The following is a 16,438-nucleotide window of genomic DNA, read 5'->3' as shown; positions in this document are numbered from 1 at the left end:
CACTGGAGTGGGTTGCCATTTCCTTCTCCAATGCATGAAACTGAAAGTGAACTCGCTCAGCCCTGTCCGACTCTTAGCAACCCCAGGCAATGCAGCCCACCAGGTTCCTCCGTCCATGGGATTTTCCAGATGAGAGTATTGGAGTGGGGTGCCATCACCTTCTCCGTCCAGTGCTAAAGGTGTTCCTAATCTAGTGAAAAAGGACGGGGATGAACGAGTGATTTCCACAATTCTTGTTTGTTACCTGCACGCCACCTTCGCTCTCTTGCCCCTTTGATTTTAATAACTGAAAACATACCTCTTCCAGGAAGTCCTTACTCTAACACAATTTGGTTAGTTCTTTTCTAATACCTCGCCTTACCTCTTTAAGCTTTATTTCATTCATTGTAAATTCAACAAGTACTATTTGAGTTTCATTTATAGTCTAGATATGGTTCTAGGTTATAGCAATAAGAAATATAAACTCATGGGACTTCTATTTTAGGGGAGAGTATAAAACAAACAAACAAAAAAAACAAACTTCAAAAAATCAACGAAATAACATTTCATAGTGGTGAGGGATGGGAGGAGGAAAATACCACCAAAGTTAATGTTGGGTGAGGGGTGGTAATTAGCAATCTCTCTCCAGAGATGACACTTGATCTGAGGCCTGACTGACCACGGGGGCCAGAAGCTATGAGAATCATCCAGGCAGAGCGTTCTAGACAGAAGAACAGCAAATGCAGCACACCTCTCATTCTTGAGGTGGGAGTGAGACCAGCACATAAAGGACAGAAAGACTAGGTGATGTGGACACCTGGGGAGGATATGTGGGGGGGGCGGGGCGGGGGACCGGGGCAGTTTAGGTGGGACATTGAGGCCATGGTAAGAAACTGGATTTTTACCCGATGGCAGCCCCTCCATCTTGCTGACACTGCCAGAACTCCTCCTCAAACACTTCTAGCTCCTGACTGCCTCGCTGGACATGCTGATTCCACTGTCTTGAAGACACTTGCTCTTGTTCTTTACACATCTAGCTTCTCATCTTTCAGGTTTCAGTTTAAATGTCACCTCAGAAAGGCCATCCTTCCTAAACTAAGTATCCCACCTGCCCTTTCATTAGTCTCCATCATTGCACCTGATCATTTCTTTATGGGCACTGAACATATTTTTCAATTATATATTCATTGCTTCTTCACCATTCAGTTCACTAAACTGAACTCCATCAGGGAGGGAAGATGTTTCACTTACTAGTGAATACTCCATGCCTAGCACCATGCCTGGCATGAATGATCACTCAATATGTGTTTGCTGTTTTTAGGAATGTCGAGTTTGTCAGCACTTAAGTAGTCAGTGGTATACTCCATTGTTTTACACTGGTTTTTAAAAATAAATGCAAGTCATTTCCTGTTTATATACCCTCTGCTAGACTATAAATAAGAACTTTGGCAGAGAGAGAGAGGAAGAGAATGAGATGAAGAGTAGGTGAGGGGTAGTGTGCAAAGATTGTATTTTGCATATATTTGCAGGGCTGGGAGGTGGAAGGCTTCGATTTAGTGAAGCACCTGTTACATGTGTCCTGCGTTTGGCTTAATGGTCACTACAGCCTTGCTAGGTAGTTATCCTTAGTTTTATACATAGCAAACTTGAGAGAGATTAAGTAACTTGCCTAAGGTCCTACATTAAGAGACAGTGCCAACCATAAAGTTCATGCCCTTCCCTTCGAGAGAAACTGGATTTTGAGATGGGTTTGTTTGGTGATTTGATTCTGTGTCATTAGCAGGCTTTTATTAGCCATTTCAGCCACTGTCATTTAAGAATCCCAATCATCCTGCTGTTCTTGTATAGGATCTCAACAAAGGGCCTGATGTGAAATTGCTGAGATTTTTTTTTCTCTTATGCACTATGGCAGGGTTCATTTGACCATTCCCTCTTCATGTCTTTTTAAAATTTGTATTTCTTTTTATTAATAATGTGTACACATTTGATCAAAGGAAAAGAGGAGATACAGAAAAATGTGTGCATTTCCTAAATGCTAGCTGCATCCCCTTGGTTAGGCTTTTTATTTTATGACTCTTTCATCTAGGTCCCAAGTAATCCTTTAGACATCAAAGACAGTTCTCTGGCAAAGAGTGACAGCCTCATCACAACAATCACTTATCCCATTTGCTCATCAAAATTATACACCAACATTTCTCTCCAAACAGGATAGCAGGGGGAAACTACGAGAAAGGATAGGGCCGCTATCCTGTATCCAGGGCCATTCAGCCTTTATATGAAGGCATTCAGTTTTTTTAATATCATTAACTCATGATAGCATACACCTGTCAATCAAACCCAGTTAGTCCATAAGGAAACCAAATAGTAGGTGGGAATACATACTTAACAAGATTCTTCGATCTTCTACCCCCACTGTAGTAGGACTCCTTCTTGAAATAAATTCTGGAATCAAGGCAATGTCTTTGGTTTCTGTGGGATGCTCTCCTCATGGTTACCATCTGTTGTTGGTTGAATATTCTCGCACTCCTCAAAAGATATGTTGAATTCCTAACAAAAAGTACTCAACAATATGAACTTTTTCAGAATAGGATCATTGCCGATGTAATTAAGTTCAAATGAGGCCATACTGGAGTAGGTGGACCCCTAATCCAATAACTAGTGTCCTTCTAAGAAGTCAGCCAAATGGAGGAAGAGACACACGGGGAGAAGGCTGTTTGATGGCAAAGGCAAAGATTGGTGTCGTTCACCTGCAGCCAAGGAACACCAAAGACTGCTGGCCAGCCACCAAAATTGAGGAAGAGGCAAGTGAGGATTGCTCTACAGATTTCAGGGGAAACACAGTCGTGTCAAAGACTTGATATCAGATGTAGAGGCTCCAAAACTGTGAGACAATAAATACCCATTGTTTTAAGCTACCCAGTTCATGGCAATTTGTTACAGCGGCCTTAAAATCTAATACACCGCACTTTCTCTTTGTGTGTGTGTGTGTGTGTGTGTGTGTGTGTGTGTGTGTGTGTGTGTGTGTGTGTGTGGACGTGAAGTAAAGGAAAGAGACTGTCAGGGCTTGAAGCAGAGGAAAGAGATGGGGATGGGCTTTTCACTCCTGTATTCTTTCTGGCAAAACCCTATGGGCAAGGGAGCGTGATGGGCAATAGCCCATGGGGTACCAAAGAGTCTCAGATGTCTGCTAAGTGATGATTTAGCAGGCACACATGCATGCAAAATATCATTTAAGCCTGTGGCGCTGATATGCAGCTAGTGATGCATTACTGGAGTGGGTTGCAATGACCTCCTCCAAGGGATCTTTCAACCCAGGGATCAAACCCAGGTCTCTTGCATTACAGGCGGATTCTTTACCATCTGAGCCACCCAGGAAGCACTCAGTTCAGTTCAATTCAGTTGCTCAGTCATGTCCGAATCTTTGCTACCCCATGGACTGCAGCCCACCAGGTTCCTCCGTCCATGGGATTTTCCAGATGAGAGTATTGGAGTGGGGTGCCATCACCTTCTCCGTCCAGTGCTAAAGGTGTTCCTAATCTAGTGAAAAAGGACGGGGATGAACGAGTGATTTCCACAATTCTTGTTTGTTACCTGCACACCACCTTCGCTCTCTTGCCCCTTTGATTTTAATAACTGAAAACATACCTCTTCCAGGAAGTCCTTACTCTCACACAATTTGGTTAGTTTTTTTTTAATACCTCGCCTTACCTCTTTGAGCTTTATTTCATTCATTGTAAATTCAACAAGTAATATTTGAGTTTCATTTATATTCTAGATATGCTTCTAGGTTATAGCAATAAGGAAAATAAACTCATGAGACTTTTATTTTAGGGGAGAGTATAAAACAAACAAAAAAACAAACTTCAAACAATCAGCGAAATAACGTTTGATAGTGGTGAGGGATGGGAAGAGGAAAAAAACACCAAAAGTTAATGTTGGGTGAGGGGTGGTAATTAGCGATCTCTCTCCAGAGATGACACTTGATCTGAGGCCTGACTGACCACGGGGGCCAGAAGCTATGAGAGTCATCCAGGCAGAGCATTCTAGACAGAAGAACAGCAAATGCAGCAAACCTCTCATTCTTGAGGTGGGAGTGAGACCAGCACATAAAGGACAGAAAGACTAGGTGATGTGGACACCTGGGGAGGATATGTGGGGGGGCGATGTGGGGTCAGAGGCAGTTTAGGTGGGACATTGAGGCCATGGTAAGAACTGGATTTTTACCTCATGGCAGACCCTCCATCTTGCTGACACTGCCAGAACTCCTCCTCAAACACTTTTATCTCCTGACTGCCTCGCTGGACATGCTGATTCCACTGTCTTGAAGACACTTGCTCTTGTTCTTTACACATCTAGCTTCTCATCTTTCAGGTTTCAGTTTAAATGTCACCTCAGAAAGGCCATCCTTCCTAAACTAAGTATCCCACCTGCCCTTTCATTAGTCTCCATCATTGCACCTGATCATTTCTTTATGGGCACTGAACATATTTTTCAATTATATATTCATTGCTTCTTCACCATTCAGTTCACTAAACTGAACTCCACCAGGGAGGGAATTTGTTTCTCTTACTAGTGAATACTTCTTGCCTAGCACCATGCCTGGCATGAATGATCACTCAATATGTGTTTGCTGTTTTTAGGAATGTCGAGTTTGTCAGCACTTAAGTAGTCAGTGGTATACTACATTGTTTTACACTGGTTTTTAAAAATAAATGCAAGTCATCTCCTGTTTATATACCCTCTGCTAGACTATAAATAAGAACTTTGGCAGAGAGAGAGAGAGAGGAAGAGAATGAGACGAAGAGTAGGTGACGGGTAGTGTGCAAAGATTGTATTTTGCATAATTGCAGGGCTGGGAGGTGGAAGGCTTCGATTTAGTGAAGCACCTGTTACATGTGTCCTGCGTTTGGCTTAATTGTCACTACAGCCTTGCTAGGTAGTTATCCTTAGTTTCATACATAGCAAACTTGAGAGAGATTAAGTAACTTGCCTAAGGTCCTACATTAAGAGACAGTGCCAACCATAAAGTTGATGCCCTTCCCTTCGAGAGAAACTGGATTTTGAGATGGGTTTGTTTGGTGATTTGATTCTGTGTCATTAGCAGGCTTTTATTAGACATTTCAGCCACTGCCATTTAAGAATCCCAATCATACTGCTGTTCTTGTATAGGATCTCAACAAAGGGCCTGATGTGAAATTGCTGTGATTTTTTTTTTTCTTTTGGACTATGGCAGGGTTCATTTTACCATTCCCTCTTCATGTCTTTTTAAAATTTGTATTTCTTTTTATTAATAATGTGTACACGTTTGATCAAAGGAAAAGAGGAGGTACAGAAAAATGGGTGCATTTCCTAAATGCTAGCTGCATCCCCTTGGTTAGGCTTGTTATTTTATGACTCTTTCATCTAGGTCCCAAGTAATACTTTAGACATCAAAGACAGTTCTCTGGCAAAGAGTGACAGCCTCTTCACATCAATCACTTATCCCATTTGCTCATCAAAATTATACACCATCATTTCCCTCCAAACGGGATAGCTCGGGGAAACTACGAGAAAGGATAGGGCCGCTATCCTGTATCCAGGGCCATTCAGCCTTTACATGAAGGCATTCAGATTTTTTAATATCATTAACTCATGATGGCATACACCTGTCGATCAAACCCAGTTAGTCCCTAAGCAAACCACATAGTAGGTGGGAATACATACTTCAAAAGATTCTTCGATCTTCTACCACCACTGTAGTAGGACTCCTTCTTGGAATAAATTCTGGAATCAAGGCAATGTCTTTGGTTTCTGTGGGATGCTCTCCTCATGGTTACCATCTGTTGTTGGTTGAATATTCACCCACTCTTCAAAAGATATGTTGAATTCCTAACCTCAAGTACTGAACAATATGAGCTTATTTGGGAATAGGATCATTGCCGATGTAATTAAGTTCAAATGAGGCCATACTGGAGTAGGTGGACCCCTAATCCAATAACTAGGGTCCTTATAAGAAGACAGCCAAATGGAGGAAGAGACACACGGGGAGAAGGCTGTTTGTTGGCAAAGGCAAAGATTGGTGTCGTGCACCTGCAAGCCAAGGAACAACAAAGACTGCTGGCCAGCCACCAAAACTGAGGAAGAGGCAATTGAGGATTTCTCTACAGATTTGAGGGGAAACACAGTCGTGTCAACAACTTGATATCAGATGTAGAGGCTCCAAAACTGTGAGACAATAAATATCCATTGTTTTAAGCTACCCAGTTCATGGCAATTTGTTATAGCGGCCTTAAAGTCTAATACACCCCACTCTCTCTTCGTGTCTGTGTGTGTGTGTGTGTGTGTGTGTGTGTGTGTGTGAGGCCGTGAAGTAAAGGAAAGAAACTGTCACTGCTTGAAGCAGAGGAAAGAGATGAGGATGGGCTGTCCACTCCAGTATTTTTTCTGGCAAAACCCCATGGGTAAAGGAGCGTGATGGGCAATAGCCCATGGCGTACAAAAGAGTCTGAGATGTCTGCTAAGTGATGACTTAACAGGTACACTTGCATCCAAAATATCATTTAAGCCTGTGGCGCTGAAATGCAGCTAGTGATGCATTACTGGAGTGGGTTGCCATGCCCTCCTCCAAGGGATCTTCCCAACCCAGGGATCAAACCCAGGTCTCTTGCATTACAGGCGGATTCTTTACCATCTGAGCCACCAAGGAAGCACTTAGTTCAGTTCAATTCAGTTACTCAGTCATGTCTGAATCTTTGCTACCCCATGGACTGCAGCATGCTTGTCCATCAACAAGTCCTGCAGTTTTCTCAAACTCATGTCCACTGAGTCGGTGATGTCATCCAACCATCTCATACTCTGTTATCCCCTTCTCTTCCTGCCTTCAACCTTTGCCAGCACCAGGGTCTTTTCAAATAAGTCAGCTCTTCACATCAGGTGGCCAAAGTATTGGAGTTTGAGCTTCAACATCAGCCCTTCCAATGAATATTCAGGACTGATTTCCTTTAGGATGGACTAGTTGGATCTCCTTGCAGTCCAAGTGACTCTCAAGAGTCTTCTCCAACATCACAGTTCCAAAGCATCAATTCTTTGGTGCTAAACTTTCTTTATAGTCCAACTCTCACATCCATACATGACTACTGGGAAAACCATAGCCTTGACTAGACAGACCTTTGCTGGCAAAGTAATGTCTCTGTTTTTTAATATGCTGTCTAGCTTGGTCATAATTTTCATCCAAGGAGTAAGAATCTTTTAATTTCTTGGCTGTAGTCACCATCTGCAGTGATTTTGGAGCCCAGAAAAATAGTCTACCACTGATTCCACTGTTTCCCCATTTGTTTGCCATGAAATGATGGGACCAGATGCCATGAACTTTGTTTTCTGAGTGTTGAGCATTAAGCCACCTTTTTCACTCTCCTCTTTCACTTTCATCAAGAGGCTCTTTAGTTCTTCTTCACTTTCTGCCACAAGGAGGGTGTCATCTGCATATCTGATGTTATTGATATTTCTCCCAGGAATCTGGATTCCAGCTTATGCTTCATCCAGCCCAGGGTTTCTCATGATGTACTCTGCATATAAGTTAAATAAGGAGGGTGACAAGATACAGCCTTGACGTACTCCTATTCCTATTTGGAACCAGTCTGTTGTTCCATGTCCAGTTCTAACTGTTGCTTCCTGACCTGCATACAGGTTTCTCAACAGGCAAGTCAAGTGGTCTGGCATTCCCGTCTCTTTCAGAATTTTCCAGTTTGTTGTGGTCCACACTGTCAGAGGCTTTGGCATAGTCAGTAGAGCAGAAATAGATGTTTTTCTGGAACCCTCTTGCTTTTGTGACGATCCAGCAGATGTTGGCAATTTGATCTCTGGTTCCTCTGCCGTTTCTAAAACCAGCTTGAACATCTGGAAGTTCATGGTTCACATATTGTTGAAGCCTGGCTTGGAGAATTTTGAGCAGTACTTTACTAGTGTGTGAGATGAGTGCAATTGTGCAGTACTTTGAGCATTCTTTGGCATTGCCTTTCTTAAGGATTGGAATGAAAACTGACCTTCTTCAGTCCTGTGGCCACTCAATTTGCTGGCCTACTGAGTGCAACACTTTGACAGCATCATCTTTTAGGATTTGAAGTAGCTCAGCTGGAATTCCATCACCTCCACTAGCTCTGTTCATAGTGATGCTTCCTAAGGCCCACTTGACTTCACATTCCAGGATGTCTGGCTCTAGGTGAGTGAGCACACCAAGGTGGTTATCTGTGTTGTGAAGATCTTTTTTTGTACAATTCTTCTGTGTATTCTTGCCACCTCTTCTTAACATCTTCTGCTTCTGTTAAGTCCATACCATTTCTGTCCTTTATTGAGCCCATCTTTGCAAGAAATATTCCCTTGGTATCTCTGATTTTCTTGAAGTCATCTCTAGTCTTTCCCATTCTATTGTTTCCCTCTGTTTCTGTGCACTGATCATTGAGGAAGACTGCCTTATCTCTCTTTGCTATTCTTTGGAACTCTGCATTCAAATTGGTGTATCTTTCCTTTTCTTGTTTCCTTGTGGCTTCTCTTCTTTTCTCAGCTATTTGTAAGGCCTCCTCAGACAGCTATTTTGCCTTTTTGCATTTCTTTTTCTTGGGGATGGTCTTGATCCCTGTCTTCTGTACAATGTCATGAACTTCCGTCCATAGTTCATGAGGCACTCTGTCTGTCAGATCTAGCTCCTTAAATCTATTTCTCACTTCCCCTCTATAGTCATAAGCGATTTGATTTAGGTCATACCTGAATGGTCTAATGATTTTCCCTACTTCCTTCAACTTAAGTCTGAATTTGGCAATAAGGAGATCATGATCTGAGCCACAGTCAGCTCCCAGTCTTGTTTTTGCTAACTGTATAGAGCTTCTCCATGTTTGGTTGCCAAGAATATAATCAATCTGATTTCGGTGTTTACTATCTGGTGATGTCCATGTGTAGAGTCTCCTCTTGTGTTGTTGGAAGAGGGTGTTTGCTATGACCAGTGCTTTCTCTTGGCAGATCTCTATTAACCTTTGCCCTGCTTCATTCTGTACTCCAAGGCCAAATTTGCCTGTTACTCCAGGTGTAACTTGGAGTAACTTGCTCCTTTTGCATTCCAGTCCCCTATAATGAAATGGACATCTTTTTTGGGTGTTAGTTCTAGAAGGTCTTGTAGGTCTTCATAGAGCCGTTCACCTTCAGCTTCTTCAGCATTCCTGGTTGGGGTATAGACTTGGATTACTGTGATGTTGAATGGTTTGCCTTGGAAATGAACAGAGATCATTCTGTCATTTTTGAGACTGCACCCAAACATTTCGGGTGCTTTTGTTGACTATGACGTTTCTTCTAAGGGATTCCTGCCCACAGTAGTAGATATCATGGGCATCTGAGTTAAATTCACCCATTCCAGTCCATTTTAGTTTGCTGATTCTTAAAATGTCGATGTTCAGTTTTGCCATCTCCTGTTTGACTACTTCCAATTTGCCTTGATTCATGGACCTAAGATTCCAGGTTCCTATGCAATATTGCTCTTTACAGCATCGGACCTTGCTTCCATCACCAGTCACATCCATAACAGGGTGTTGTTTTTGTTTTAGCTCCGTCTCTTCATTCTTTCTGAAGTTATTTCTCCACTGATCTCCAGGAGCATATTGGGCACCTACCAACTCAGTGACTACATCTTTCAGTGTCCTATCTTTTTGCCTTTTCACACTGTTCATGGGGTTCTCGAGGCAGGAATACGGAAATGGTTTGTCATTCCTTTCTCCAGTGGACCACGTTTTGTCAGAACTCTCCATCATGAATGGTCCTGCATGGCTCATAGTTTCATTGAGTTAGACAAGGCTGTGGTCCATGTGATTAAATTAGTTAGTTTTCTGTGATTGTGGTTTTCAGTCTCTGCCCTCTGATGGAGAAGGATAAGAGGCTTATGAACACTTCCTGATGGGATAGACTGACTGAGAGGGTGCTAGGTCTTGTTCTGATGGCCAGGGCCATGCTCAATAGATCTTTAATCCAATTTTCTGTTGATGGGTGGAGCTGTGTTCCCTCCCTGCTATTTACCTGGGGCCAAACTATGGTGGAGGTAATGAAGATAATGGTGACCTCCCTCAAAAAATCTCATGCATGCACTGCTGCAGTCCATGCCCCTAGCCCTGCAGCAGGCCACCGCCAACCCATGCCTCTGTCAGAGACTCCGGGACACCCAGAGGAGAGTCTCCTGTGGGGTTACTGTTCCCTCCTCCTGGTTTCTAGTGCACAAGGCTCTATTTTGCCCGCCAAGAGTCTGTTTCCCAGTCCTGTGTGAGTTCTGACAGCTCTGTGGTGGGGTCAATGCTGACCTCCTCCAAGAGGGCTTACACCACACCCACACCCAGAGCCCCTGTCCCTGCGGCAGACCACTGCCGACCCGTACCTCCACAGGAGACGCCCAAACACAGTTCTGGCTCAGTCTCTGTGGGATCCCGGTATCCTGGTGTGCACAAGGTTTGTTTGAGCCCTCTGAGCATCTCTGGCAGGAACGGGGTTTGATTCTAAACGTGAATTTGCCCCTCCTACTGTCTTGCTAGGGCTTCTCCTTTGCCCTTCGACGTGAGGTATCTCCTCATAGCTGCTCCAGCGCCTACTGTCTTATGGGGGTTTCTCTGACCCTGGACGTGGTGTATCTCCTTGCAGCCACTCCTGTGACCTAAATCAAATCTCTTACGATTATACAGTGGAAGTGAGAAATAGATTCTAGGCATTAGATCTAATAGAGTGCCTGAAGAACTATGGACACAGGTTCATGACATTGTACAGGAGGCAGGGAGCAAGACCATTCCCAAGAAAAAGAAATGCAAAAAGGCAAAATGGTTGTCCAAGGAGGCCTTACAAATACCTGTGACTAGAACAGAAGCTAAAGGCAAAGAAGAAGAAGAAAGAGATACCCATTTGAATGCAGAGTTCCAAAGAATAGCAAGGAGAGATAAGAAAGCCTTCTTCAGTGACCAGTGCAAAGAAATAGAGGAAAACAAAAGAATGGGAAAGACGAGAAATCTGTTCAAGAAAATCAGAGATACCAAGGGAACATTTCTTGCAAAGATGGGCACAATAAAGGAAAAATTGTATGGACCTAACAGAAGCAGAAGATATTAAGAAGAGGTGGCAAGAATACACAGAAGGAAAAAAAAAAGAATACACAGAAGAACTGTACAAAAAAGATTTTCACAACCCAGATAATCAGGATGGTATGCTTACTCACCTAGAGCCAGACATCCTGGAATGTGAAGTCAAGAGGGCCTTAGGAAGCATCACTACAAACAAAGCTAGTGGAGGTGATGGAATTCCAGTTGAGCTATTTCAAATCCTAAGAGATGATGCTGTCAAAGTGCTGCCCTCAATATGCCAGCAAATTTGGAAAACTCAACATTGGCCACAGGACTGGAAAAGGTCAGTTTTCATTCCAATCCCTAAGAAAGGCAATGCCAAAGAATGCTCAAAGTACTGCACAATTGCACTCATCTCACACGTTAGTAAAGTACTGCTCAAAATTCTCCAAGCCAGGCTTCAACAATATGTGAACTGTGAACTTCCAGATGTTCAAGCTGGTTTTAGAAATGGCAGAGGAACCAGAGATCAAATTGCCAACATCCACTGGATCATCGAAAAAGCAAGAGAATACCAGAAAATTGTCTACTTCTGCTTTATTAACTATGACAAAGTGTTCCACTCTGTGGATCACAACAAACTGTGGAAAATTCTGAAAGAGACCGGAATACCAGACCACCTGACCTGCCTGTTGAGAAATCTGTATGCAGGTCAGGAAGCAACAGTTAGAACTGGACATGGAACAACAGACTGATTCCAAATAGTGAAACGAATACATCAAGGCTATACATTGTCACTGCACTTATTTAACTTATATGCACAGTACATCATGAGAAACACTGGGCTGGATGAAGCACAAGCTGGAATCAAGATTGCTGGGAGAAATATCAATAACATCAGACATGCAGTTGACACTACCCTTATGGCAGAAAGCAAAGAAGAACTTAAGAGCCTCTTGATGAAAGTGAAAGGGAAGTTCTACATCTGAATAAATTTGAGTATTAAAGATTTAGGTAAGTAGCAAAGAGATTGAACTTTTTCTCCAAAGCTGAGAGGAAGATTCTAGAGTGAAAACCAGAATATGTATTTCAGATATTTCAATTCTGTTTCAGCTTGGTACTTGTTTGCTAAGTAGCTTATTTCCTCCTCAAATCCATTACTGGTCATTCCTGGTTGAGGGTGTTCTCTCCTTCCCAGATCCGAGGTCTCCCGTGGGCAGTGACAGGGTTTGCTGGACTCATGCCACATCTTCCTCATCAGATACATACATGAGGGCAGAGCCTGTGACTCATTCTTCTTTGTATCTATCCCCTAAAAATTTCTGGAACTGGACACACCCAAGTAAACAAGATCAGCAAAATCTGATCATTTTAGAACTTGATGTAAACCATGAATATCTGTTATACCATTCTCACTGCTTTGGTGTATAATTGGAAATTTTCATAATAAAAAGTGTTATAAAGGACATCCAAGAAACTTCTGCTTCAAGATAGCCAACTAAGTACAAGTATTTACATCCTTCTCTATGCATCCCAGTAAAATGTCAGCAGCAGGGCTTAATTTTCAATGAAACTAATGAGGGTTAAGCTTCAAAGCCCCCCATTTACACACGCCCTTTCCAAGGCCCTGGAAGGTGCCTTAGTAATATGTTCATGTGTTTGTATTGTTCTCCTTTATCACAGTTCTCCTTGTGTCTGATAGTATTAGAGTGGTTGGAGTAATTTTGAGGTTCCAGTTAAAGGGAAGTTTAGTTTGAAATACAAGTTGTTAGAATTGAGTAGGAGGATATTTATATGATTCACAGTCACTTATGTAAGTAGCATTTTATTGTTAACCATTGCTGTAGAAGAATAGCTTCCAGCTATCTGCCTCCAGCCCACTGTCTGCTCTCCCAGGATTGTAACACCAAGGTGCAGGGCCAGAGGTTCTGTGGCAATACGAACACAGCCTATGTTATCTGTACCAGAAGTATGTATAGAGCCAGAAGCTATTTGTGGGAAATTATTCCAAATTTTATAATTCCTATAAATGAAACCTAATAGAAGCATCCCCAAATGTGACTACAATCTTAAAAAAAAATTACAAGTTGTCAAGCTGGGGGGAAAAATGAAAACTATCAGCAATAAAAAATTTTTTGATCAACCATAGTTGAAGAAAAACTGAATGATCTGTTCAGTTGATACAAATACGATAAAATAACTGTCACATGCAAAGAAAAGAAAAGAGCATCTAGACAAAAAGTGTAAGAAAAAAGTATTATAGAAATTGTATCAGGTAGTAAAATAATAAACCTATTATGTTCTTTCTTGGGTTTTGTGATGTTTGTTGATTTTCTGTTAGCATTCCAAGATGTGTAATTTGTTGTGGTTCTTTCCTCATTCTAAATAAATACTTAACTTTCATACTTAAATTTGTATTCACATTTTATATTTTTTCTCTTAATAGGGACAGAAAAATTCATCTCCCATAAGGCATGGACCCCTGAAATTATAACTGGGGACTTCAAAATCCCTCTCTCAGCAACTGATAGAACTAAAAATCATAAAATGAGCAAAGATATAGAAGACCTAAGCAGTACAATAAAACAGTAGGATCTAAAGGACATTTATAGAACACTCTACCCACAACAGCAGAATGCACATGTTTTTTCTTCAAGCACCAATAATAGACCAAATGCTAGGTCAGAAAACAAATGTTAACACATTTAAGAATTGACATAAGTATGTTCTCTGACCCTTATGGAATTGAATTAAAAATCAATGAAAGGCAACTGGAAATTTTCCAAATACTTGGAAATTAAACACCACACTTTAAAATCATACCTTGTTTGAATTTCCTGGCAGTCTCTTGGTTAGGACTCCACTTTCACTGCCAAGGGCCTAGGTGCAATCCTTGGTTGGGGAATTAAGATCCCACAAACCACACCGAAACACACACACACACACACACACACACATATACCTTGTCAAAGAAGACCGAAAGAAAATTTTTAAAAATAAACAAAAAATAAAAACCCACAGAACTGAATGAAAACAAAAATACAACATATCAAAATTTCTGGGTTGTTGCTAAAGTAGTACTAAGAAGGTAATTTACACATTAAATATTGCTCAGAAAAATGTGACATATTACATTAGGAAAGTCTCATATCAATAACCTCAAGAAGTTAGGGAAAAAGAGCAGAAATCAATGACATTAGAAAACAAAATAAAACAAACAAATGCAATAAAACACTAGTTAATAGACTTCTAGCAAGACTGCAAAATAGAAAATAAAAAGACATAAATCATCAATATCAGTAATGAAATGGCTTATCATTATAATTTCTGCAATCTTTAATAAGGGAATACCATAAACTTATAATTCAACAACTTAGAATAGACCAATTCTACAAACTACCAAAGCTCAAACAAGATTAAATAGAGCAGCCCTATAACCATTGAAGAAATTGAACTTGTCACTGTAATTCCCTGGGAAAAGAAAGGGAGAAGACTTCTTTGGTGGTCCAGTAGTTAAGAATCTGCCTGCCAATGCAGAGGACACAGGTTCGATCCCTGGTCCAGGAAGATCCCACATGTATGGAGCAACTAAGCCTGTGTGCCAGAACTACTGAAGCCTGTGACCCCTAGAGCCTGTGCTCTGCAAAGAGAGAAACCATCGTGAAGAGGAGCCCCTGCTCACTGCAACTAGATAAAGCCTGGGGCCAATAAGTGTTCATAAAAGGGAGTACATCCATGAATGTTAAGAATGGGAGAGTGTTCCATCAGTTTGTGAGAGATGTTGACAGATACCTGTAAGACAAGAAGTGAGAGAAGAACAAGGTGGAGCAAACACTCCAGCCCAGAACAGAAAGACAGGAAGACTGCGGTGAAGGATCACAGCAGAGGTAGTTGCTAGTGCTTCCTGGAGAAGTCTAGCAAAGATACAGGTTTGCTAGTCATAGTTACAAGAAATGGGAGATGCAGCACTGTCAACACTAGTGTTTCCCAACCATTTTTTTTTTCCCCAACCATTTTTATGTCATGGCACATGTGGGAAATAATAGTATATGTAAGGCATGGTTTTAAGAAACTGATTCTCAGATCACCAAATTTCATGACTTTCTCTCTAAAACTGATTTACCTGAGAAGGCATCCTGACTTATACATACTGGTTCTTGGTCAACTTTATTTTCACAATAGCTCTCTCACCACTTTACCAAAGAGGAACAAGCATTTCTCAGAGATTCATTGCCCTGAATGCCAAGCAAAAGAATAATTTAACATTTATTAATGCTCTATTAATGTCCCCAGTCTGTCTCATTTCAACATTGATTTCTAACAAATGTGACTTTTTGTGCTAGTAATTTTTCTTTAATCAATAAGAATAATTTTAAAACATTACCTTATGCTTATGAAAATAAAAGTATGAGACATTAACTTTGTTTCTAGCGGAGAACTATGATAGAATTATCCGTGATTTTCAGACGCTTCCACTTCTGGATAAGATGAAGTAGCAAGTAGCAGGCACACCCTCCAGCTTTAAACAGCCCCGAGCTGGGGAAGTGTGTGAAGCGATGGTTTTGGCCTTTCGCTTGTTTTGAGGTGCTGGACACCTGGCGGTGGAGGACAATGAGCCTGAAAGGTAGGAAGCAAGTGCCTTAGACGTTTCTCTGGCTTGTTTGCTCCAAGGAGGCCAGCTGCCACGCTGCGAGAGGCTCTATGCAGGGGTCTGTATAGCGAAGAACAGAGGAGGCTCCTGGCCAAAGGCAGCAAAGAACTGAGGCTCTTAGTGCAACAGGTCACAGGGAATGTAATCCCTCCAGCAATCATGTGAGTGAGCCTGGAAATGGATCTTCTCCCATCAAGCCTTCAGATGCTACCACAGCCCTGGTCTTCACAGAAAGACCCTGAATAATAGTGAAAGTAAAGTCGTTCAGTCGTGTCTGACTATTTGGGACCCTATAGACTATACAGTCCATGGAATTTTCCAGGCCAGAATACTGGAGTGGGTAGCCTTTTCCTTCTCCAGGGGATTTTCCCAACCCAGGGATCGAACCTGGTCTCCTGCATTGCAGGCAGATTCTTCACCAGCTGAGCCACAAGGGAAGCCCCCTGAGTCATAGGCAGCCAACTAATTCATAAACCATGCTCAACTTCCCAACCTATCAGTTCCATTCAGTTCAGTTTGGTCACTCAGTCATGTCCAACTCTTTGCAACCACATGAATCGCAGCATGCCAGGCCTCCCTGTCCATCACCAACACCCGGAGTCTACCCAAACCTATGTCCATCGAGTTGGTGATGCCATCCAGCCATCTCATCCTCTGTCATCCCCTTCTCCTCCTGCCCCCAATCCCTCCCAGCATCAGGGTCCTTTCCAATGAACCAACTCTTTGCATGAGGTGGCTAAAGTACTGGAGT

Source organism: Muntiacus reevesi, unplaced genomic scaffold (assembly GCF_963930625.1).
Source record: "Muntiacus reevesi unplaced genomic scaffold, mMunRee1.1 SCAFFOLD_138, whole genome shotgun sequence".
In the NCBI taxonomy this organism is placed as follows: Eukaryota; Metazoa; Chordata; class Mammalia; order Artiodactyla; family Cervidae; genus Muntiacus; species Muntiacus reevesi.
Note: the sequence above shows the minus strand (reverse complement) of the source record.